Consider the following 15,255-nt stretch of genomic DNA (forward strand, 5'->3'; position numbering starts at 1 on the left):
ACATTTTTACATTTAAGAAGACAAAAATTGCAAGATTGCAATATGCCACATTTTGAAATAAAAATGGGATCTAATAAGGGAGAAATTACCCTCCGCCCCCCCCCCAAAAAAAAAAAAAAAAAAAAAATCAAATACTTCTTTGCTCTTAACTAAATGAAAACTTCATCCAATCTCAAGGTCGAAGAAGCAATCTGTATGAAAAGCCAAGCAGGAAAGGAAAAACAACTGAGCTAAAATGAGCTCACGTTGGTACGTGCATGTAGCGTGTTTGCCCATCATACAACTACACACTGCTGAAAGCTTCAAGGAGGCACAGTTTGCCACACAACAGGATGCTTGTCTCTCTTAAAAACATGTTTATTCATAGTTTGAAAGATGATTCAACTATTTTATCAAAATAATGCCTTAATAGTTGCTTCTATCTTAATATATATGACACCAATACTTCTCACAATTGCCAAGATAATTTGTATCAAATTCTGCAATGATACTCAGCGGTATATATTCATACGATATGTTCATCTCAATCGTGACGTTCTGAGAAGAAAACAAAAACATTTCAGTCATCCACTGCACTTTCTGTTACCATTTTTATTTTTTGTGTTATAACTGAGAACAAGACTTTGTATTTCTACATCTTAGCACAAAGTTGCCTCAATATAAATATTTACTTGTCCTATAATGATTCATCTCTTTGGGGGAGCTACAACTGACAAAAACACATGTGCCAAGTCAATGTGAAAGTCTTGCATAGCTTGCCTTCAGTCCCAGTATACTGAAGGTGGTGAATTTCCCTTAACATGTAAATCTGATTTCCCTATAGATGCAAAACCTAAAACAAAAAAAAAAACAAGAACAAAGAGTGAGAGATAAAGCCTGAAGTAGTCTTTACATTTCAGTCAAAACAAAATTTTTGGGAAGAATGCTGACAAAGAAGAAAGAAAAACACCTTTGCACATCATAAAATGAACACACTTTGAGTAGCTAGTACATGTGTTTGGCTGTATGCACTTTAAAACTTGCTCCTCTGTCATAAACTACATGTCTTCCTCTGAGTTACTCTGCTATCATTTCCCACATGAAGGTATTTGCCCTATAATTCGCCACTTATACTTTTAAGCCATGAATACAAAGTAACATAATAAACCAAATGAAAGACATCACTGACAAAAAGAACTTCCTTTCAAATTTGTAAAGTGCAGACATTTTATTTAGAATAGTTACGCATATGATATATAAGTAGGAAATACACTTAGGTGTCAATTCTTTTGTACACACATTTGATATCGTGGGGATCTCATATTTTACGACCTTAAATCACAACATTCAGCATGATTGTATTGTGTTCACGTTCCCTTTTTTTTTCCTGTTGCCTACACCATTCACGAGACAAGAAAGTCCATTGATGACACACAGATGTTTTCATTGTACGCCATTCTTTTGAAAATGGGAGGAAAAATAAACACCATTCACAAAACCTACACCTATTCAGACTAAAATTGTACAGCACATTCACGAGAGACAGTCATAGAGGATTACTTCTAGAAAAATCTTTGTACATCTACTATAGTCAGTTTGTGGTACTGAAATGCACCTTTTTATATTAAGTTTTACTGTGTACAAAATTACTATCAAACAATGGAAAAGACAAGACTTTTTTTATATTCAATGAGTAGCTATGATCCCTCTCTTTCTTACAATAATAATATAGAGCTGTACAAATAGAGTTCCCTCACTTTTTATAATAACAATACATATGACCTTTTCTGTTAAATTTCATAAGAAAAATGCAAGGAATGAAATTGAGATATAAAATAAAAGTAGTCATAAAACTTACACTCTGGAAACAATACTTGATCTGCACCATATCTGCAGAATTTCTTCCATCTGACAGTGCTTGCTGCCTGGTTACAAGCATGTCAGACAGATGGACAGTCTTTGTAGAAAAAAAAAGTCTCTGCCTTCAAAGTTCCTTTTTCTTTCTTACAAGTATTTTCTTCTCCTTTGTACAAAGATTGTTCATGTCATATTTGGCCTTCTGATTCTTTTTTTAAATAGAAACACACACACGAATACACCACAATGATCACAACATCTCCACGAACTTGGACAGTTGGTCCTGAGGATCAAGCGGTGTCATGTCAGAGTCCTCCTGAGGGAGACCGGGTGCTGCATTGCCCACAGTGGCAGGACTCTGCAGCGAGTTCTTATTGCTATGGCCCATGGCTGTTGGGTTCTGGGACAACACGGGCGTCTGGTCCATTTGCATGTCACCGCCCACTGGGTGCGGGGAGTTTATTGCTGCGACCGGCCTGGGGGAAGGCTGCGCAGAATGAGTCCTTGGTGAGGGGGTGGGCTGTGACTGGGGGCGGGGCGAGTGGTTGGGGTTGGGTGAGCGCACCTGCACCAAGGCATTGGCATTGGTCTGGGGCGACCTGACCTGGGCAAGAGGATTGTTTGCTGTTTGTGGAGAGCGCACCTGAGACATAACCTGCTGGGGGGAGCGGTTGGACATCATGGCCTGCTGCTGCACCTGGCCCTGAAGCATGTACTGAGTCATGTTGGGGTCACCCTGACTGAGGCCCGGCTGTTGCTGCAACTGCTGCATCGTCTGTGGCATCATGGTGCGGCGCTGCTGCATGGCTGCAGGGTGCTGATTGTACTGTGCTGGGTGGCCTGGCCCCATCTGTTGGAAGGGCTGGCCAGGATTCTGGGGTGGCATTTGCTGCTGGAGGAAAGGCCGCTGGAACTGGGGTCTTTGCCTCTGCTGCATCCAGTTTTGGCTCATCATCTGTGCAGATAAATCAGCACAAAACAAAAAGCCTGTCAGACACAACATTTCAGGTGGTATTTCATATTAAGTTTCACAATACAGTGCACTCCCGCTATAACAAACACAGGTTATAACAAAATTCCAGCTACAACGAAGTAAAATTTCAGACTGCAAAATTATCCACTCTATGTTTATTTGTTCAATTATAATGAAATTTAGTTATAACAAAATTTAGTTATAACAAAATTTTGATATAATGAAAGAAAACTGCCAGTCCCAAGGACTTCGTTATAACGGGAGTCCACTGTATGCAGATCCTGATTGGCTTGAAAGCTGTTCAGAAGAAACCCACGGTCTCGTAATCAGTGTAATCTATTTTAACGTTTGTACCACACAATAACTTTGGATGAGGTGGATAAAGTTCATAGAGCAAATGTAAAATAAAACCTAACATAATCTTCCAAGGAAGTGGTTCAAATATTTGTGCTTCACAGGGTATCCCAGATAAAACAATACACTTTTAGAATGGCCCCAAAATAATAAACTTTTAGCAAATTTTGGATCTTTTTTTTTTAAATAGGTATGGATAGCTGAAAGTCTCATCCAACATATAACACCACAAAGTCAGAAAATGTTTCATGCATTTCATGAGTGAGCACCACCCATTTTCATAAAGGATGTGAAAATTAGGTTGCACAGGAATCACAGGTGGTAGTGTATATGTGTGAGATGCATCACAATTCTGGGAGGTGTATTTCATTGTCAAAGGTCCATCCTTAGGCATTTTACTCCACTCCAAACCATTCATCTAACATTTCGTGGCCCACAACTCTACCATTTTCTTGTGGGGGCACTTGAAGCCACAGATCTACGCTACGTCACCAGCCAACCAAATGGATAGTGAATTCTTGCACAGCCTATGCTGGATGTCCTTTACAAAAGTGGGCAGTGCTCTCCCAAACATGAAATGCTTTTGGACCTTTTCATGTCATATGATACAGGACACCTTCAGCTAACCACATGTACTAAAATTTCTCAAGAATTTATTAATATTCTCCTTTTTTTTTTTTTTTTTTTTTTGGGGGGGGGGGGGGGGGGGGGGGGGGGGGGCATTTCAAAAGTTTATCTTCTTCTTTTTTTTTTGGGGGGGGGGGGGAACACCCTGTATAGTCACCCAATTATGTACTCATACAAGCATTATATCCATAATACATTTGCATGATATGGTCACTGATACGAATAACAAATCGTATAAATCGCATACTGAGTGGCAAATGTAAAATCAGAAGTTGTAGTAAACACTTTGATGAGCAAGCCACAGAAAAACAAACAAGAAATAAGACCCTGCAGAAGTCATATATTTCTAATTAATTCTGCTCTACATATACTTACTGTATTTCAATGTCTGTTTTGTACAGCACGACTCATATTATCACAGTCAGGCATGTTGATACATTAAAAAAAGTATGCAGAGTCAATAGTCGTAGAATGGGGAAAGATAATAAATTGCCACATTACTGGTATTACTGGTTATTGGTCCAAAGGATCTTGTTATACTGCGTTTTCACTGTATATCACTTGCATTTCAATACCTTGACAGTTGGCTGAGAAGGAATTTTTGCCGTTTTTCTCACCAAAGTGGCTAGGTTGAAGAAAAATTCTACTCAAGATTGATCTAAACATGTTATAATATATTTTCTTGTGTATATCGAAATTCATTTCAAAGGATTTTCCTTGGTGCATATAGATTTGACGAAGTGAGGGTGACTGCAGTCCTTTCATTTGATGGGCATACACTTACTGAGCTTACACACATCAAATTGTATTCTGTCACACAGCTGCCATTTCCAAAATGAGTTTTCAACATTTACACTTTGCTACCATCCTTTACGTTAATGTGTCACATTTTTAGGAAGGTTACCTGTTGAGGAGCCTGTTGCTGCATGTTGGGTTGGGGCATCTGCTGTTGTGGTACAGGCTGGCCCGCAGCCTGCATGTTGGGTTGTTGCTGCAGCTGTTGTTGTTGCTGCTGCTGTTGTTGGAGCTGCTGCTGCTGGGCGCGCTGCTTGATGAAGGCCGACATGAGCTGCGGGTTGGACTTGAGGATGGTCAGCACTTGCTTCTGCTGTGCAGCAGAGTGTGGGGACTTGAGGGTTTGCAGCAGCTGTTGCAGTGCCTGCTGTGACTGGCGCTGCTGGGGTATCTGCTGCTGGGGCTGTTGTCCCACCTGTCCCACATGGTTCTGCTGCTGGGGAGGCACATTGTGCATAGGCAGACTATTCCCATGGGGCATGACGGGCACCTGTCCTTGTATGTGACCCTGCTGGTCCATTGGACCCCTCCACTGGTTCATAGAGTTCATTGTCACAGCACCAGCACCGGGCCCACCAGGAGGCACTGACATTGACTTGGCTAAAAGTCCAGTGGGCTGCTGCTGAGCCATCATTGGCTGACTCATGACGCTCTTCAACTGGTTTGCCCTCACCTGGGACACAGCGGGCGAAATAGTCCTGTTCTGCTGCTGGATTTGGTTCATGGGATTCCTGGTTGCATCAACCTGTTGTTGCACAATCTTCACCGCATCAAGGGCACTTTGCGGGGGCGGTGGTACTGAGGGTACAATGTTCTGCTGAGGCGCGGCTATTGCTGCCTGCTGATGTCCTGCCTGTAACACGGCCTGTTGTGGCATCGTACCCGTGTTCTGCTGGGCAGGCTGCTGCTGGATGGCGGGTTGTGTTGCACTTGTCCCGTTGCGCGTCATGGCCGATATCCGCCGCCGCAGCAGCTGGGCTTGCTGCAGCCGCTGCTGCAGTTGTTGTTGTCGCAGCTTGTGCTTGATGTTGATGCAGAATGGGACAGTGCACTTCTGCTCCTGGCAATGCTTGGCATGTAAGCAGCAGAGTGTGATGAGCTGTTTGCAGATAGGGCACTCGCCGTTGGTCTTCTTCTTGCACGCCTTGGTGTGCTGGATGACTCTCTTCATTTTCTGGCAGCTGGGTAGGCAGCAGTTGGCATCACGGCACTGGTTGGCATGCACCAGAGACTGGATGCAGCGCTGGATGGAGAGATGCCGAGCCTCCTGAGGATTGCGGACCTGGCTGGAGCCTGGCTCCACGTCGATGTCCAGCCCCCACTTCTCCATCTTGTGCTCATGCTTGATCTTTTCGTAGCAGACTGCACACAGGTCATAATCCTAATGAGGAATTATAACAAACAAACAAAAAATCATAAATGATCTCAATTTCTCAAGCAACAACTTGGTCAAAGAGTCACAGAATTCACATCAACACAGATGACATGCTTGATCATTCACAGCTGTCCAGTGAGAAATCAAATTAATACCAATAGACTGCATAAAAGACTTACAGCCGGGCTCGACACAGTGGTGGCCCAGGGCCGCTAGAAATTAATGTCAGTTCATCAAATTTCCAGAAAGGTTATTTTTTGGCATCCCCATCTGGCAACTACGACACAAAATGGATTGTTAAGTTTCTTCTTATTTCAGGCCACTAAGAGTTACAATGTCAAAGATTTTAGTGGCCCGAGTGAGCCGCCAGAGAAAAAGTCAGTGTCAAACCCTGTACAGGCTAATGCGAATCAAATGAAATATTGGAGTGGAGGAAGAGAACATTGACTGTAGTGAGCAAAAGAAAAAAAAAAAAAACGAGAGGAGAGGTATGAGAGTACAATGAAGTGAAAGAAAAATGACTTACTTCACAGACAGTACAGTGGTATCTTGTCTCCACATGATGCTTGCACTCATTGCAAGTATAGACGAAGCGATCCTGGCCCTGGTTGTGGAGTTCACACAGCATGCACAGGGAGGAGTACTTGGCCCGCCGCAAGGACGAGAACTCGTAGTGCTTCTCTCGGGCAAGCGTCAAGAAGGCATCCCGCCCATCCATCAGGTCACAGGTCACGATGGGGTCAGGGTCATGGATCTTCTCAGTGTGTGACCGCTTCAGCTTGATGACAAAGAACACCTATCAGGAATGATATTGAGATTTATTAAAAAATCAGAAATCACAATTTTCAGGTGATTTTGATACATGGAAAAAGCAAAATATGTATGGACTTGAGGGAAAAAAAAAATCTGAAATCAGATTTAAATTTACAGAATATAATGCCTGACTGATGCACACACATATACACACAAAGATGGAATCCAGTTTGTGACCCTGAACAGCATCCTTAAAAAGGCATATTTACTATTTGCAGATGAAACAAAAAAAAACAGCTTAAGTGCTTCAGAATAGTTCTAAAATGTGAGTTAGGGATAGAAACAACTAATGTAAAAATGTTGATCACTATAATCAATGTTAACTATTGTTAAATATACTAAATGTGAACAATAGTTTACTCAACATTGTTTCTAGAATAAACCATCTACAGTTATGGTTTATTGAGAAAAATAGTGATATCTCCTTATATTTTAGGCTTTATTGTGAAATTTTTATTTGGAAGGATGTATTGCGACACAAATGCATCAAATGTGATAACGCTAACATTTTTCAAATCACTGGTCCTGACGGTAAACAGTGGCTTTGATAAGTGGTCATGACACTGTCATCACTTTCATGGCAAAAGGAAATTTTGATTTTCTGATTTCTGCAATACTTTTGTAAAGAGGACTTCATATATGGCTTCATTCTTTCGCTATCACTAATGACAAGGGGGGGGGGGGGGGGGGTGGAGGTGGTATATTGCTGAACACAGTGGAACATTTTCACACGATCAAAGGACAAGATAGTCACACTGAAGCACATACCAAAATTCACCCAAGTCCTACACATTAACCTATTCCAGAACAAAGGGCATGATATACAGTAGACAGTACATTTCACACTCTCTCTAGTGTCATGCCCATATTTACAAAGAAACAATATGACTCCTGGCAGCATTCACTAGAGTTTGTCTACATTCGCATTCAAAACTCAGAATATTGCAGTCTATGCTCCCTGTGTTTGATGACTACACAAAATTGATAGGGATAGCTTAAAATAACATTTAGGCATTCATTCATATCACACATATCTGTGTTTCATGACTATACAACATTGATGGGGATAGCTTGAAATAACACTAAGACATTCATTCATATTAGATAATGCTTTGTTTTGCAACTGACCTCCCTGTGCTTTTCCATGGTGGCATAGAGTTTCTGTGACAGGTCATTGCCCTGCTGAGGGAAGTTGGTCTTCTTGTTGTTCTTTCGCGTGCTGCTACTCTTGCTTTTATTGCTCTTCTTGCATTTCTTCTGGGACTTCTTACTGCCGTTGGGACCTGCCACCTAAGAGGGGGAAGACCAAAGTTTCACGGGTCATGAAAAAGAACATTTAATCTCAAGGAAAATCATGGAGCAATCATAATCATACACAAACTTTTGTCTTTCGTTCGATTTTTTTTTTTCAAAAATGTTAAAAGATAAACAATATATCAATGCGGATTTTGATTCATCCAGGTAGTATGATAAAGTGCATAATGAAATCTGTTTGATTTGGACATACTTGTGAAAATCACACAGAACCAAAACATGAACTCTCAAAATTAAATATGTTTTCAAGGACTCAATTCTTTATAATTTCATAATGCCCAGTAAGGCAACACAAAATATCTATACAAATTGTACATAAGGACACACATACAAATGTACATATTTACACATACATTAACAGAAGCACTCAACACAGATAACGCCTAACTACCTACCTGTTCACTTTATCAAGTTCAGAGGAGTCAGTCTTAAATCCTCTTCACAAAGAATTAAACAAAATTTTAAAAAAATATGATAAAGAAACATGAAGTGGGAGGGAACTTGTGGCTTGCAAAGAACCATTACCTCTTCACTGGCACTCTGGGCAGCCTTCTCCGCTGCCTTTAGCCGCTCTTCCTCTTCCTGGTCTAACTCCTTGATGCTCTCTTCCAACACATTGGGCCAGAAGTCACCCTCAAAGTATGGCAGCTCTGTAGCACACGTCAGTTTGTCCTCCATAGCAGCATTCAGAATGTCCTGGGGTGGGGTAAAGCATGCAACGCCAGACTCATTCGAATTTCATTTCAAAGTTGATTATTGAGAAAGAAATGTGGGAAAACAGAGTACTGCAACGACCTAGCCACTTGCCTCGTACCAACTTAAACTCTAGGTGGACTAGTAAAATGACTAGACACTTCACTGTTTCGAGTATGAGGCCCTCACGCAAATGCCTATTTGGGCAAGTTGGAAAGTCATGCAGTGAAAAATAAACTGTTCTTCTAAGTTGAGCAATTAAGATAATGCTTGAAAAACTTTGTTACTGTAAAACTAGGTCATTCTTTATTAATATGTACTTGAATTTCTAAGTCTTCATATGCATTGTCAAAGGCAAATTAAAAAGTTACATTCTTATGAAAGACACCATGCTTTCATTTCCAACACAGTTGGATGGTACACAACAGTTCTTTTACCGCAATGGATTATCTGACAAATCAAGCTTTGTAACAACTCAACCATGTGTATTTGTAGTAACATACGGCGCGTTACAATGCTGCCGGTGATGTAAAAACTCAACAGTTAATTGATTTTGCAAATTCAAGGTAGGCTACCAAAAATCATGAAGTTGTGACATGAAATGATATACAATTATTGACAGTAGTACTTACACCTCACTGTTGAGTCTTATCAAAATGACTTCTAAATATCTTGCATAAATTGGAATTGGCATGTGAGGGTCATCAATTCAACTTACCAAATTCACTGTCACCTCATAATTTTGATCCCATAAAAAGTCTACAACCATAGCTAATACATGAGGAGGATAAGGAGGAGGAGGAGGAGAAAGATGGAGAGAGTGCAACACTTACATGGTAGATTAAAATGACACCATCAGCCATTGCCTTGTCAAGCATCTTCTTGTACCAGTCCTGCAGTCTCTTTGGCTTGGGGATCTTCTGCTCCGGTGGGTGACAGTGGAAGATATAGTCGTCGCCTTCGCTGGGTGGACACGCCCAGATGTGAGCAAATTCATATCTACATTCATCAAGAGAGATGGAGAGCAGGTTTACTACATCATAATCCTGCGGAAATATCTTTCTCCAACTGCTAACACATACATAAAAGAATGTTTTCCACAAAGAATTCAACACAAATTATAGAAATTGTGTAAATCAGATTTGTGGTAGCTGAACAGATGACTTTGTACGACACCTCTACACACCTATATCTGGTCACTGTACCAAGTGAGCAGAGCTCTGAAATGTCTCTACACTTTACATACATTCACATCAGCTCCATTCCTCATTAAGATACTGGGACAGATTTGAGAACTATCTTTGAAGACCAACAAGACTGGCCCAGTTCTGATATATTTCAGAATCTCCCTGACAAAGTACATACAGCTTTATCACTGGTCGCAAAAAGCCGAGAATCTCGACTGGGAGTCGATCATTACCGATGAGCGTACATTTCAAGCCACGTACTCACTGACCAGTGCTATTGGTGGTTTTTTAACTGTACCCTGTTGGACAGTGAATGAACAAAGCCACCCCTGAATCCATACACAACCAGGTCTTTATTAAAATATGCTGAACAATGTTGCAAAGGAGTAACAAACAGAAGACTCACAAATCCAGTTTGATCCTTTAATCATACGGCATCAAAAGATTAAACTGATGATTTACTCACTATGTAATACAATGGGCATGTGATTGCTGTGGGAAAAAAAAAAAAAAATAATGGAATGATGGACATATTGTGAATTACCCGAGACATCCTGTGTATTCAAGGTAGCCGATAAGTATTTCATGATAGACAGCCGTCCTGAAAGACCTTGGCTGGAAGAAATGGACACTGTCTAGGTAGGATATGTACACACGCCTGGAAGTAGGAATGAGAACAGAAAAAAAAAAAAGTTATGAGATGTGTGATAGTGGAATTGGCTTTCAAGCAAGGCACAATAACATTGAAAAATTGCAACTTTGATTTTGTGGGAATTACTTCATATGTTTTCTCAATCTCACTTGCAATGACGACATATAAATCTGTAAGCAAATTTTTGCCACATCTATTAATTCACCTTCAATACAATGCACTTGAATACTGCATTACGTCTGCTGCCCAACTACAAATCATGTTTTGTTATTCAAAAGGAATGGACGTGGGTAGGAAGAAGCATTATGAAACAATAAAACATTTTCATAGCATTCCTAACATTTGCAGCTTACTATCACCTCGACAAACACAGTCATGACATATTGCTGGCAACATACCCCTGGTTTGGTTTTGGACTATCTGATCCGTACTCTTGCACATGCATCCCAAAGAAGCACACCTCTACCCCATCGATTTCCTCAAAGGCAAAGAGCGCCTTTGACTTGTATGGAAAGCTCTCCGGAAGCTCGTCGCCGAATCTGTAACATGAAGGGAGGTGAAGATGAAATGAATCGGGGAACAATTGAGAGGATGAAGACGAGGTCCATGGGAGCACTTGAAAGTCATGATAATGTAAACCTTGAGGCAACACCCATAATCATCCTTTATAAAATGGGTTCAAGAATGTAGCCAATAGGAAGCGCTGAAATGAGTCACGTGTGCTTTGGTTATTCTAGTCCCATCGCTCTGCGTGTTAAATCCACCGTGGCTATTGCCGATCGTCTGTGCGCGCAGCGGCTCCTTTGAATTGCATGCATACATACAGTACGCGCTGTCAATCCTGTAAACAACTTCTAGTTCGGGCTGCCGGCCGGCCGGCCTTTCTTCCCTTGTGCATAACATGTGTGGCGTATGTATACTCTTCATCTTATATACGTACACTTTGTACAGTACAGTAGACCAAGCGTTGTGGGACCGGATGCGTACATGGAGTCACTTTGAAGGGCAAATCCAACGATTTAGCAGGTTAATTCTCACGCCGTTTTCAGAGTATGTTGTCTAGTAGGCCTATATGAGGAGTCTATATCAAGTCTTTAAGGTAAAGGGTGCATATTCTATGTAAAATAAGTAAGTTTTCATGCGGGAACTTAAGTGTCCAGAAACCCAACCCCCCATCATACAAATACTGTATGTGCGGGATTTCCGAGTGCGACGTGCGTAAATGTTTGGGACGAACATCTTCGGACGTCTTGACCCACAAAGGTACGTGAAAAACGCTGAAAAATGCTGTTAGTTTTCGAATTTTCGACCCATTTTATAAAACAAATGATGCACAGGATTATTTCGTGGCGTTAGTGGAGGCGTAGCTCACTCTTGGGTATTTACAATGTAGTGCAACATGCACTCGGCTTCGCCTCATGCATGTTTCACAATTGTAAATACCCTCGAGTGCTCTATATGCCTCCACTAACGCACTCTATCCTGTGCATCATTTGTATACTACCTCATCTAAATCATGGCCTCACTGGTCAAACTGTTGTATGTGGCAGTTTGTCTAATTCACACAAAAGGACAAAGTTTGGGAGGAGTCAAAGATAAAGCCATTATCACTGCATGACAAGTTGCAGCTAAGCACCTAGGTTACAGACTGAACAATATTTATGGTGCCCACAGATACTATGCTTACTGATTCACTGACATTCATGTGCCATTATTTTAATGTTTGCCTGATTTCAAAACGTTAGCACAGATCTGTTGCATCAGTGACTGTTTATACAAGTCTATCGTTTTCTCCCATCAAGTCTCTTGAAACAGTCATTGGGACATCCTATGATTAGTTTCTTGTATTTCAACCAAAAAAAGTGCCTGGAAATTACAGAATAAGAAAAACAGCACAAAAAACAAACAAACAAGCAAACAAACACAACACCCCATCCCTCTTTAAAATCAGGTGGCTAGGAGTAACGAGGAATACCTTGCTCGCATGCCAGGTTTGACTTCCACCACCTTCTCTGTGCAAGACATGACCCTGATGAAGACTTCTCCAGCTCCAGCGTTGCGTTCTCTCAGGAACTTGTTCACTCGATTTTCAAGGTGCATACCAAGCTTGGAATTTTGAAGTTCTGTCAAATGCAAAAACACCAACAAAACAAAGTGTGTACATTTTGCAGAACGACTTTTGTCATAACCTGAACGGAGAGAATGTCTGTCCTCCAAAACATTCACAAAGCAACATGAACTGCACAAAACTTCATACACTATATGTCCTCTATATTCAATCATGCTACTTCCAATACATACTGCATATCTAAATCCACTGGACTTGTATTACTCCCACTCAACAATTAAAGGGATGGTATAGTAATGGTTGAGGTGAGGATTCAGCTTTTAACTTTTTACGAGATACCTAGAAACCACTTAACGAAATGTTAAAGAGCATACAATTCTAAGAGGAATTCATTGTTTATTTGATGAAGAATGGTTTTGAAATGGCTGAGATATCCAAAAACAAAGCAATCCTAATAAAAGATGGGTCCTACCTTTACTGGGATCACTTAGTTTTGGATATCTTGGCCATTTCAAAACCAAGTTTCATCAAATGAACTTTGAATTCCTCTTAAAATTATATGCTCTTTCATATTTTATAAGATGTTTCTCCTCATTTAAAAAAAAAATCCCCTTCAAAAATATTGGAAACCCGAAGCCCCATCTCAACCGAAACTGTACCATCCTTTTAATAACTTACTTCAAACAAACCTTACACCATGAAAGACCTTGGTTACTGACGGTCAGAGAGGATGTATGAAAAGAATGGGAGGAAAGAGAGCTACTCACTCTTGGCGGTGAACTTGTTCTCTTTCTTTTTGATGTTCTTCTGTTTCCGGCAGCCGTCACAGATGAAGCCTTCCGTCCAGATGAATTCCACGTGGAGGACACAGATTTGGTGCAACTTGCGTCCACACTCCAGGCAGTCAAACATTCTAGATTTTATTTCAACCAAATCGAGAATCGCTATTATATTATGGAAGGTAGCAGAACTCATGTTTGCCCTCAAAAACACTACAGCTGTAGATAACTGGTTCAGCCACACTAAAAAAAAGAAAACACACTGGACTTGATGCAATTTGGTTGGCCATACAGATTGAACAAATGGGTGTAAGCATGCACTCATCAAGAAAATCGCCCACATCCATTCTGTATCAGTGATATTACCTTCATGAGAAATTTATCACAAGATTGTTTTTACAGACAAATGCTCCATGCCCATTAGATTGCTGACCATGATATATGTAAAGATGCGGGAAAAAAAAAAATGCTGTATTCAGTCATGTTTAACAGAACAACCAGAACTGGTGAAACACAACTAGACAGGATACTCACGGTTCTGGCTCAAGAATGTCATTCTTCATTTTCACAAAGTTGTCCTTCTTTATTGTCCTGTAGCAAAGGAAGCACAAAATAATAGAATGTTAACAACAAAACATCATACATTCCGATGCTTAGAAATAATTACGAGACACAGTTATATAGAATTAATTTTTAGCACTCACTTCAATTTGTCAATTGAATGTTGCTCAAAAGATCCTCTTAGTACACTTTTCCAGAAGATGGTTGATGCTTTATCTTCAAGTGAAGAGTGTGTAATAGAGACTGGCATTTGCCTTGGTATCAAGGTCATAATCATGGTGGTCTATTAAAACAGGATCTAAATTTTTGACTGAATCATTCATTACTGGCTAATACAGATTTGCACTGTGTAAGCTTTGATGACCCACAACTTGTTTGTTCATCTGTATAATATTCATAATGCGGGTTCACATACTCAAGTACAATTTTATTGAAGAAATACGTCTGAATTGGTGCTAAGATCATCACAGCTGACCATTTGAATTCTGCCCATTTGAAACTACTTACAGCATTGCCACTAGCACCAAGCTGTCATACAATGATGTATTGATCTTTCCTGAAAATATAGTTTTAGGGACTATTCTACATATTGTGAAGTAAGCAAGTAAGGTGAACTCTTCATCATAAATGTGTAGCATGAGAAAGACATTTAAGGGTAAGCTCAACAGCTGCAGCACATGGCAAGTTGCTGCTATGTAATGAGTGCTGTAACATGCTCTTTCCTCATGAATGCTTACGTCTGTGACTTGGTTGGGTCGTCGCCCAGCACAACCGTGTCCCCCTGGATGTCGCTGAAGCACTTTTCGCAGAAGTGGTACCTGTCAGAAATAAGGCCGATACTTCGTTTACTGCGAAGCGAGGTCAGGCCAAGGGACACCAAACACAAAGACACAAACAGGGACAGCGAATTGGTGGGAAGATGGAGGGGAATAACATGCAGTTAAAATGAGAAGAAAATGAGTAGAAGAGAAAAAAAAAGGCAAAACAAGAAGCAGCCAAGATCTATTCACAAAAGACATTCTTTCTATGACACAAACTGTTTGTTAGTGACAGAATTCAGAGGGACAGTTTTGAGGAAGAGTAGATTTTGTTTCTCTCGCATGAAAATGGTAGATGAAAATACTACAAAAACAAGATTAGAAAACATAAATACATAGAAAATGACACAATGGAATTTGAAGGTAAAATGTTCGACAATCAATAAGTAGACTGCTTCCATACGGTAGTT

General features: G+C 40.5%; 1 pseudogene; it reads right to left on the minus strand.

Moving 5' to 3' along the window:
• Positions 1-341: 341 nt before the first annotated feature.
• The window catches only part of LOC139724778 (histone lysine acetyltransferase CREBBP-like), a 35,563-nt pseudogene continuing 20,649 nt past the window's right edge, over positions 342-15,255 (minus strand).

Source organism: Diadema antillarum, unplaced genomic scaffold (assembly GCF_040938485.1).
Source record: "Diadema antillarum isolate AM-2024a unplaced genomic scaffold, OU_Dant_1.0 scf00000228, whole genome shotgun sequence".
Lineage (NCBI taxonomy): Eukaryota > Metazoa > Echinodermata > Echinoidea > Diadematoida > Diadematidae > Diadema > Diadema antillarum.